The 10,164-nt window shown below is 46.7% G+C and overlaps 1 pseudogene; it reads right to left on the bottom strand.

Moving 5' to 3' along the window:
- Positions 1-4,806: 4,806 nt before the first annotated feature.
- Positions 4,807-9,585, bottom strand: LOC123058863 (amino acid permease 1-like; annotated as a pseudogene).
- Between the last annotated feature and the right edge of the window lie 579 nt (positions 9,586-10,164).

The raw sequence follows: 10,164 nt of genomic DNA, 5'->3' as shown, positions 1-10,164 counted from the left end.
GAGTCATCTTCACTGGATGTTTAATAGTGAGTATTGCGTGAGTTTACCTTGGCACCTCGTGCCATGAAGCAATAGGTGGGAGCAGAGTCGTCCTTGTCATTAGCATCGGCGTCGGTGATGAAGTCATTGTCTTCAGTGTTGAAGATGGGCTTGGCAATGTAGGCTATAGACAGACTTGCAACGCCAGAGTCGGACTCCTCCTCAGACTCCACCTCCACCTCCTCAGAAGCAGACTCCTCCTCTGAATCCATTTCCTTGCCAACAAACGCACGAGCCTTGCCAGATGAGCTCTTCTTGTGTGAAGAAGACTTTGAGGAAGACTTGGAAGAAGACTTTGAGTATTTCTTCTTCTTCTTGTCATCAGAATCATATTCCTTGCTCTTCTTCTTGTTGTTGTTCTCATTGTCCCACTACGGACACTCAGAGATGTAGTGACCAGGTTTCTTGCACTTTTTGAAGTCTTTCTTCTTGGTGAATTTCTGGAACTTCTTCACAAGCATAGCAAGCTCCTTTCCAATGTCTTCAGGATCATCAGAACTGCAGTCAGATTCTTCTTCGGATGAGGAAACAGCCTTTGCCTTCAAGGCGCGAGTTCGGCCATAGTTGGGACCGTAGATATCTCTTTTCTTAGAAAGCTGAAACTCATGTGTGTTGAGCCTTTCAAGTATGTCAGACGGATCGAGTGTCTTGAAGTCAAGGCGTTCTTGAGTCATCAGGGCTAGGGTGTCAAACGAGCTGTCAAGTGTTCTGAGGAGTGTCTTGACGATTTCATGCTTGGTAATCTCAGTAGCAACGAGAGCTTGAAGCTCATTTGTGATGTCAGTGAGGCGATCAAACGTGAGCTGGACATTCTCATTGCCATTTCTCTTGAAGCGGTTGAAGAGGTTGCGAAGGACACTGATCCTTTGATCTCTCTGGGTTGAGATGCCTTCGTTGACCTTGGAGAGCCAGTCCCAGACTAGCTTCGATGTTTCCAGAGCACTCATACGGCCATACTGCCCTTTGGTCAGATGACCACAGATGATGTTCTTGGCAGTGGAATCCAGTTGAACAAACTTCTTGACATCAGCAGCGGTGACACCTTCACTAGCCTTGGGAATGCCATTCTTGATGACATACCAGAGGTCAACATCAATGGCTTCAAGATGCATGCGCATCTTATTCTTCCAGTAGGGATATTCAGTTCCATCGAAGACGGGGCACGCAGCGGAGACTTTGATTATCCCTGCAGTCGACATAGCTAAAACTCTAGATGGTTAAACCGAATCACACAGAACAAGGGAGTACCTTGCTCTAATACCAATTGAAAGTGCTAGTTATCGACTAGAGGGGGGTGAATAGGCGATTTTTATGGAAGTCTTCAAAACATGGGAGTTTCGAAGACAAACGATAGAAATGAACCTATAACCATGCAACGGAAGGTAGACTACACTAGACAAGCCATAGTCAAGTATTCAATGAAGTGAGAGCACGAAGACTAATAGCAGCTAGGCAGTATGGATCGGGATGGAAGATAGTATGAAACCAATCAGAAAAACAATCACACAGTAAAGACAAATGGACAATGCAAACAGGCAATGACTTCACAAGGACCAACTGTAAATAAAGAGATGGGAAGGATAGAACCAGTTGCTTGTTGAAGACAATGATTTGTTGCACCAGTTCCAGTTGCTGTGACAACTGTACGTCTGGTTAGGGAGGCTGAGATTTAACTCAGAAGACCGTGTTTTCACCTTATTCCCCTTGAGCTAAGGACACCCAGTCCTCGCTCAATCACTCTGATAAGTCTTCAAGGTAGACTTCCAAACCTTCACACACTTCGTTCACTAGCGATCCACAATGACTATTGGATGCTCAGAACGCGACGCCTAACCGGCTGGAGGATTCACAGTCCTCAAGTGTAACAAGTCTTCAGATCACACGGACACGAAGACTTCAGTGATTCCTAACACTCTTTGGCTCTGGGTGTTTAGGGCTTTGTCCTCGCAAGGATTTCTCTCTCAAAGGCTTCGAGGTGGGTTGCTCTCAAACGACAAAAGCCGTGCACTAACTCTGAGCAGCCACCAATTTATGGTGTGGGGTGGGCTATTTATAGCCACTAGGCAACCCGACCTGATTTGTCCAAAATGACCCCGGGTCACTAAGGAACTGACACGTGTTCCAATGATCAGATTTCAAACACACACGTCAACTTTACTTAGGCTACAAGTAAAGCTGACTTATCCAGCTCTGGATAAGTTTTGCTCTCATTGTCTTTGCTCGAAGACATAGGATTTTGGTTAAGTATCACTTCAGTCACTCTGACTTTGTTCACTGGGACCCCACTTAACAGTACGGTGGTTCCTATGACTCAACAAAGAAGAAAAGGAAACAACGAAACAATTAAGTCTTCGCGCTCCATAGTCTTCATGCGATGTCTTCTCTTGTCATAGTCTTCAATGTGAATATCTTCACATACCACCTTTGTCTTCAATGTCTTCATACATTTTTAGGGGTCATCTCCGGTAGGTAAACCGAATCAATGAGGGACTACTACCTGTGTTATCCTGCAATTCTCACAAACACATTAGTCCCTCAACCAGGTTTGTCGTCAATACTCCAAAACCAACTAGGGGTGGCACTAGATGCACTTACAATAAATAAAAATGATTTTTATTGAAAATGGGGACTCTATTTATTTGTGAAATACAAAGGGATAAAAATGATGTTTTTGGTGGACATAAGCCATACAAGAGATTGAGAGGCAAAGCTGTCTTTTATAAATCGTGTGATTCGAAGTTTGATTCTGCCGTTTGTGGATGGCACTTGCTAGGTGAAACTGTCCTTTCTTAATCTATCTTTGGGCGTGGTCATTTTTTTCAATCGAGCAAACCCCATTCCATTCAATTGCTCAAATGGAAATACATTGTTCACAGGCTTTCCACAATAGTGTATCATTACAGTACAGTAAAAGGACACTAATAGCCATAGAGAAAGGATACTTAAGGGAAACATATTGGGGCGCTAACAGAAAACCTACCGCATGAGAGCGACCTCGATACCTCTTGCTACAGGACTAAAACATGTTACCACCGAACGAGTTAAGATATGCTAACAACTAGCATAAAGGACCCCTTAAGTTCGGGAAAACATAAAATGCAACATCGAACATAACCGTTGCAATAGCAAAACAATATATCTCCCTAGCAACAACTACACGCAGACAAGTATCAACCAAGGCGCAACACACCAACATCGGCAATACTAGATCCCATCATCCTTGATAGACACGAAGTCTCGCTCATCAGCTGGCGAACGCCACCCTAAAGAATTTTCCTATATCCTTCCTTCAGCAGACCTGGCCAATATAATAGAAATGAACAAACATTGAAGATAACCTTAGCAGGAGACCACACAATATGATTCTCATCTTTGGCAGACGCGTGTAGCGATTGGGTTATCTTTGTTTTCATTCTTCTCTAAGTCAGACATGCTCTTTATCTTGCATTTAAGTGCTATATATATTGGCGCTTGTACATGTTCCTCCATACTCTATGTTCTTTTCCTGGTTTCGTTTTCAGCAATGAAAATGGGGCGAGGTCGGTGCTTTCTTCAACTATAAAAAACTATCCATTCTTATGTTGAATTTCCCAACTGTACCAACAATGCCCCTCGTTATTCCTGTCCAGCTCCAGACAATCTGCCGCAGCGAAGATCCCAATCACAAGCGTTAAAAATATCCCAACCACACCGTGGTTCCCCACATGCAAGATCCCAACATCAACAAATGATCATTTACATACCATCCGAGAGGATGATCCATTCCTTCATCCTTGATGAAACACAACAAAGAGCTCACCCAACAACTTGCTTCTTCGAGACCATGTTCATGTATTAAACCTAACAACGAAAGCAAAACGGGGAGAGCAAACTTTTTATAATTCTACTCATGAATGGCCATGCGCCAGGCCGACCAAATCATCCAAAGTGTTACAAGCGACTTTGTGAACACCTGCTTTCAAATAATCAATGCTCCAAAAAATGAATGTTTCTCAAAACTTTTTTTGTCTAGAGGTCCTAAGATGTCATATCGCCATGTAATTTTGCACACCTCAGATATTTGGTTCCAAAAAATTACATTATTTGCTTCTTTATTGGTGTTACTCGACGGAAGCAAATGCGCACTGAAACACCATCATCAAAGCTCTACCATATTTAGTTTGGGCCATATTATGCTAGGAGTGCAAATACAAGAAATGTCAGTTTGGGCCATATTATGCTATTGGCCCCAACGCTGCGTCAATTTCTTGGGCCGAAGCCACCTAACTGAAATGAGCCCAAAACTAAAGGGAAAAAGGAGAGGAAAATCTCATGAAATCAGTCGAGAAAATGAATGTTTCTCAAAACTCATCCAAAGTGTTACAAGCGACTTTGTGAACACCTGCTTTCAAATAATCAATGCTCCAAAAAATGACTGTTTCTCAAAACTTTTTTTGTCTAGAGGTCCTAAGATGTCATATCGCCATGTAATTTTGCACACCTCAGATATTTGGTTCCAAAAAATTACATTATTTGCTTTTTTTATTGGTGTTACTCGACGGAAGCAAATGCGCACTGAAACACCATCATCAAAGCTCTACCATATTTAGTTTGGGCCATATTATGCTAGGAGTGCAAATACAAGAAATGTCAGTTTGGGCCATATTATGCTATTGGCCCCAACGCTGCGTCAATTTCTTGGGCCGAAGCTACCTAACTGAAATGAGCCCAAAACAAAAGGGAAAAAGGAGAGGAAAATCTCATGAAATCAGTCGAGAAAAATAATAATATGGCTTCGACCGGGTTCGAGCCGGAGACCTTCAGTGTGTTAGACTCACCACTAATGTGAGAATGCAACTCAGATATGCTACAAACATGAATGATCTTCTTATACGACAAAAAAATTTGATCACACGACAAGCTGATTATTTGACACTTCCACCGACCCAAGTACCCAACCATAGCTGCGGTACCCGTCGATGGTATATACCCTACACAAATACGAGTACCTACCACGACAATAACACGAGCAAGTAATCCCAGCAACCAGCTATACCAAGTCGGCACACAAAGGAGAAAATGCATGCAGAAGCATCATCATAGGCAGCAGCCACCTCCATATAGATTGATCACAGCTGCGTCTTGAACATGGTGACGTGGCCGAGGCGCTGGACGATGTCGGCCACGGAGCCGACGGCGGCGAGCAGCGACACGACGAGCGCGCCGACGTTGAGCGCCTGGAGCGCCACCCACTTGCCGCTGCCGCGCGGCACCTTGGCCTGCGTGATGTACATGGTGACCGGGAAGTAGACGGTGAGCGGCCAGAAGGCGGCGGCACCGAGCAGGCCGAGGATGGCGTTGAAGAAGGGCAGCATGAGCGAGACCACGGTGGTGGCGGCCACGAACGCGGTGCGCAGCACCAGCTTGCACATGGTGAACCGCAGCGCGCCCCGGCCGCGGCCCGGCAGTCGCACAGCCAGCTCCCGGTGGAAGAAGGCCGCGTCCGGGTAGCGCGCCCGGAGGCTGCTCTCGTAGCACGCGAACACGGGCTGCACGTACACCTGGTAGGCACCGACGAGGTGGATCACCACGGCGACGTTGGCGAGGTCCACGAGCCAGAAGGGCTCGTCGAAGCCGGTGAGGACGTTCCCGGCGCCGCGTTGCCGAAGGCCGCGTAGCCGATGCACCCCAGCGAGACGTAGAAGGCCGTGGTCACGCCGATGCCGTACAGGCTCGCCCTCTTCATCGTCACGTTCTCCGACGGCGGCGACTTCACCGTGTCCTGCAACACACCATCGAGTCAAGGCATTGCAAAAGCATCACCGCGATGATCTCTACTCGTGACGTAAAATGCAGTGTGCACGAGACTAGACTTGATTGATTACCTGGATCTCGATGAGGAGCATGGCGTAGGTGTAGGCGAATGCAATGTTGCCGAGGGCCTGCAGGAAGCTCCAGGTCCTGGTGGCCGCGGAGACGCCGCCGGGGCCGCCGATGTGGCTGCCGAAGATGGTGCCGTAGGCCTTGTGGTTAGACGCGAACTTGGCGGCGCTGAGGAAGAGCGCGACGAAGGAGTAGGTGAAGGACATGACGGCGGCGACGATGGAGACGAAGGTGACCTTCTCCAGGCTGGGCAGCTGCGAGAGGACGACCTCGACGACGCCGAACATGACCAGGTACATGGTCCCTTCCTGGCTGCAGTTCGCGCCGTGGCCCTTGTAATGCCGGCAGTTGCTGCGCACCACGGACCTGCACTCGCAACGCAAGGAACGTCCTTCAGTCAGTCCCATGACGACTAAATAGTGTAAAGTCTGATCAAAATATTTACAGATGTTCATCAGAAGCAAAAGAGGCTTTAAATTACATGATGCCCGTGGCGGCTGTGATGGTGTAGCCCACGACGGCACCGCAGAGAATCGTGTACTGCGTAATGCCGCACACCACCACTTCTCTAGGCCCTGCATGTGCATGATGAAGATTGCCAGGAGAATCACAGGCATTCATGGTGCCAAGGTAAGTTTAAGGATTATAATTTGTTGTTACCGAGGCAGGAGCGGACGGCGTCCATGTAGGTGTAGTTGCGCTTGCCGTGAACGGGGTCCGGCGAGCGGTAGCAGTCGGAGAGGAGGCAGGCGGTGAAGTAGGTGATGTAGGCGCAGCCGACGAGGGCGATGGGGCCGAGCACCCACCCCATCTGCGCCACGCTCCACGGCAGCGCCAGCACGCCGGACCCGATCACCGCCGTGATGGCGTGCGTCGTCGCCGTCCATACCGTCCCTGTCACATTTCATTCAGGTGGTCAGTCGGTCACTGTCTGACGTGAGGCATGCACAACTTTGCAGTCTCTGAACTTTTTAAGGTACTAGGAAAAGTAATATCATGATGAAATCTCTCAGTTAGATGCCAAAATATTGCAGTGCTGCTGAAATAAAATGCAACTTGCAAGAAGACCTCCAACCCTCTGGATGAGAAGAAATTACAATTTTCACAAGGATTTGCATCACGACAATCATTAGTGACGAATAAATACACTCAGCAAAGTGGATCCAATTAGTCTGATAGACTACTGGCCATGCGCTGGACACCATTAAGCAAAGCGTATCTACTAACCGAAGCTACAAACTACTGACAACTAGTCAACAAAAACACTGGATTCTAATCGACAGGTCCTAAAGCAGACGAATTCTCTATTGGGTTTGCTCTATGCACCCAGCAAAGTAGCAGCTATTATAAGCCTAAATCAACATCTCTTTGTGTTACACGTGATATTCTAACCCAATAACAGCAACTGTATAACAGCATGAGGAGACTCTTTTTTGCACAACCGTAAGCATCCACCTGGAGAAAGAACCTTTTCTGGAAGATCCAAAGCATGCCTGGTTGACGATGTGGATTGTGATGTGGTATCCATTATCCAACAGCACGACGCACGCAAGACTTGGACATAAGGTACTTGCCTTCTGATAATGAAAAACAAGATGTACTTTGTGGCGTATAAATAACTACATATAGATTCTGTACTTAACAGTGTAATGACCACTCAATGGTGCCTTCTAAATTATTCGTGAATATATGCTTGTGTGCATCTTAATAATGCAGAGGCCGGGGGTTATCCTCCTTTTCGTTAAAAATCTATGACTAGACTCGCAGCTTACGCTCAAAATGAATACAGTTACTCCCTCCGTTCCTAAATATAAGTCTTTTTAAAGATTTCAATATGGACTACTCCCTCCGTCCACGAATAAGTGTACATCTAGTTTTTGTCTTAAGTCAAAGTTTTAAAACTTTGACCAATTTTCTAGAAAAAAAATAAAAGCATTTATGACACTAAATTAGTATCACTAGATCCGCTTTGAAATGTACTTTGACAATATACCAATTTGATGCCATATATGTTACTACTATATTCTATAAAGTTAATCAAAATTTTAAAACTTTGACTTAGAACAAAAACTAGATGTACACTTATTCATGGACGGAGGGAGTAGATATGGACTTGTAGACATATTTTAGAGTATAGTTCCACTCATTTTGCTTCGTATGTAGCACATATTGGAATCGCTAAAAAGACTTGTATTTAGGAATGGAGGAAGTACTATACTCTGATGCCACGAAAGCTCCGTATATATCAGTACTAGGAGGGTTCCTGACGAAGTGGAGAGAGCACACGTTGAAGGTTCCCAGTCATCCATAGCAAAGCCATTTTGGCCCACACTAAAAGAATCTCTATTAGACAACTAATGATTTGACAACGAATAGTGTTCTCCACTCTTTGCGGGATTCCGATACTAAAACAGTGGTACGACAGTTATTTGGAACAACTTTGCATGACATGATCTCACGCACCACTAAGTTTTTCTGTATAATTCTGGAGCACTATGGTGCTCATGCTGTATAAGAGTTGCAAGCCGAGGCCACTTACTTTGGGTAGTGCCTGCCAAGTCACTGGAATTTTGGATCTCGCAGCAAGTTCTTTTGCTCTAACGGATCGGGATAGGGCATTTTGGACCTAATTCCTGCATCAATACCCTGGCACCAACCCGGTTCCCATCATTTGGGGTGTTGTAAAAGGACTGGCGCAGAGGCGCCACACCATGGATGGCACATGGCTGTTTTTCAGTCAGAGCATGCAGGGTGTATGGATTTCATCCCGATGTCAGGGATGTCATCTGGATTGGAGTTGGACAAGTGATGTGTCAAGAGAAATGGGGAAGATATGGAAGTACTGAATTAGCTTGGCCGCATGCATGCAAACATCTTAAAGCGACAGCTCTGCCTGGATCTCGGGCTACGTTGCTGATCATAAGAAATGGGCAAAATTTTGAATTGCTCTGCTACAATATGTTCCTCTGTCAAAGCAGAGTACCCGAGTCCTACCCATTCAAGGATACTCCCTTCCTCTAATATATGCATACGTCTGATTCCAGCAAAAGAATGTGTGCTAATGCCGTTCGGAATTACTTGTCTCGGATATGGATGTATCTAGAACTAAAATACATCTAGATACATCCATTTCTGCGACAAGTAATTCCAAACGGAGGGAGTAAGACACTAGTTTTAGGATATGAGATGATTTTTTTTTCTCCATGATTGTGAATTTGCGATGCTACCCGGCTAGGAGATTGCAGTGTGCCAGTCCTGATACAGAACGAGAAGTTTGCCGCTTCATAAGTATACCTAAAGACTCGGGAGGAAGTGGCAATTTGATCGCCAGCACCGCCCTCTAAAACCTATGTCTGCAACCGAGACATGAACTGTTCTACCGCTATCTACCTCGCTCCCTACTGTTCGGAGTACATCCGAATACGCGGACCGACGGCGGCGGAACCCAATTGGGTTTGCCAGTATTTGCGTCACGGCTCCGAGGGAAGGCATCAAGAGAAGGAACCAACGAAGTGAAACTGCGAACAACGGAGCTCTACAAGGGTGGGTCGTGTGTGCTACCTGTTCTTACGCGGCCGTCGTCGTCCACCTCCGGCGCGACCTCCGTCACCTTCTCCACGTCCATCTCTCTCCCTTTCCCTCTCCCCGCCTCTTCCTCCGCTCGGGCACCTCTGCCGGTCTCGCTCTCTCTCAAATTTTGATGGACTCTGTCGTAGCCGCGGGCGGCGGGTATATATAGGACCGCCGGGCCTTGCACCTGACCGGCCTTCCACTGTACATTCATTCTTTTAATGCGGCGGTCGGTCAATTACTCTGCCTCACGGAATCCCACGAATCCGGCCGTCCCATTCATCGTTTCCGGGAAAAATTTCCGCCGCGAGTCAAAGCAGATCATCTATGGTAAGTGGCAGCTGCAGCCGCTTGCCAGCTTCGCCAAGGAAACGAGTGAATGCCGAGCTAAATTTTCGGGCAAGACTGCTCTTCCGGCGGTGCCGTACGGTGTACCTGGACGCTGTTGGTGCGTGTTTGGACGACGACGGTGGAGGGCTGAACCGAGAACGGAAAACCCATAAGTACTCCGTATATTATCTCTACTCCTAATGGAGCAGTTGGTAGTCTCGCTTCCAGGTTTTTTTCCGTCCCACCTCACCCGGTTTTTTTTTATACTTCTTTGGTACTTCCTCCCACCTCCCACCCGTTTTATTTCGCTGGTTTTTTTCGTCCCTCCCCTACCCCACCGGTTTAGTTTCGCGTCACCCTCTC

The sequence above is a fragment of the Triticum aestivum genome, chromosome 3A (assembly GCF_018294505.1).
Source record: "Triticum aestivum cultivar Chinese Spring chromosome 3A, IWGSC CS RefSeq v2.1, whole genome shotgun sequence".
Classification (NCBI taxonomy): domain Eukaryota; kingdom Viridiplantae; phylum Streptophyta; class Magnoliopsida; order Poales; family Poaceae; genus Triticum; species Triticum aestivum.
This window is presented reverse-complemented; position numbering and strand designations above follow the sequence as displayed.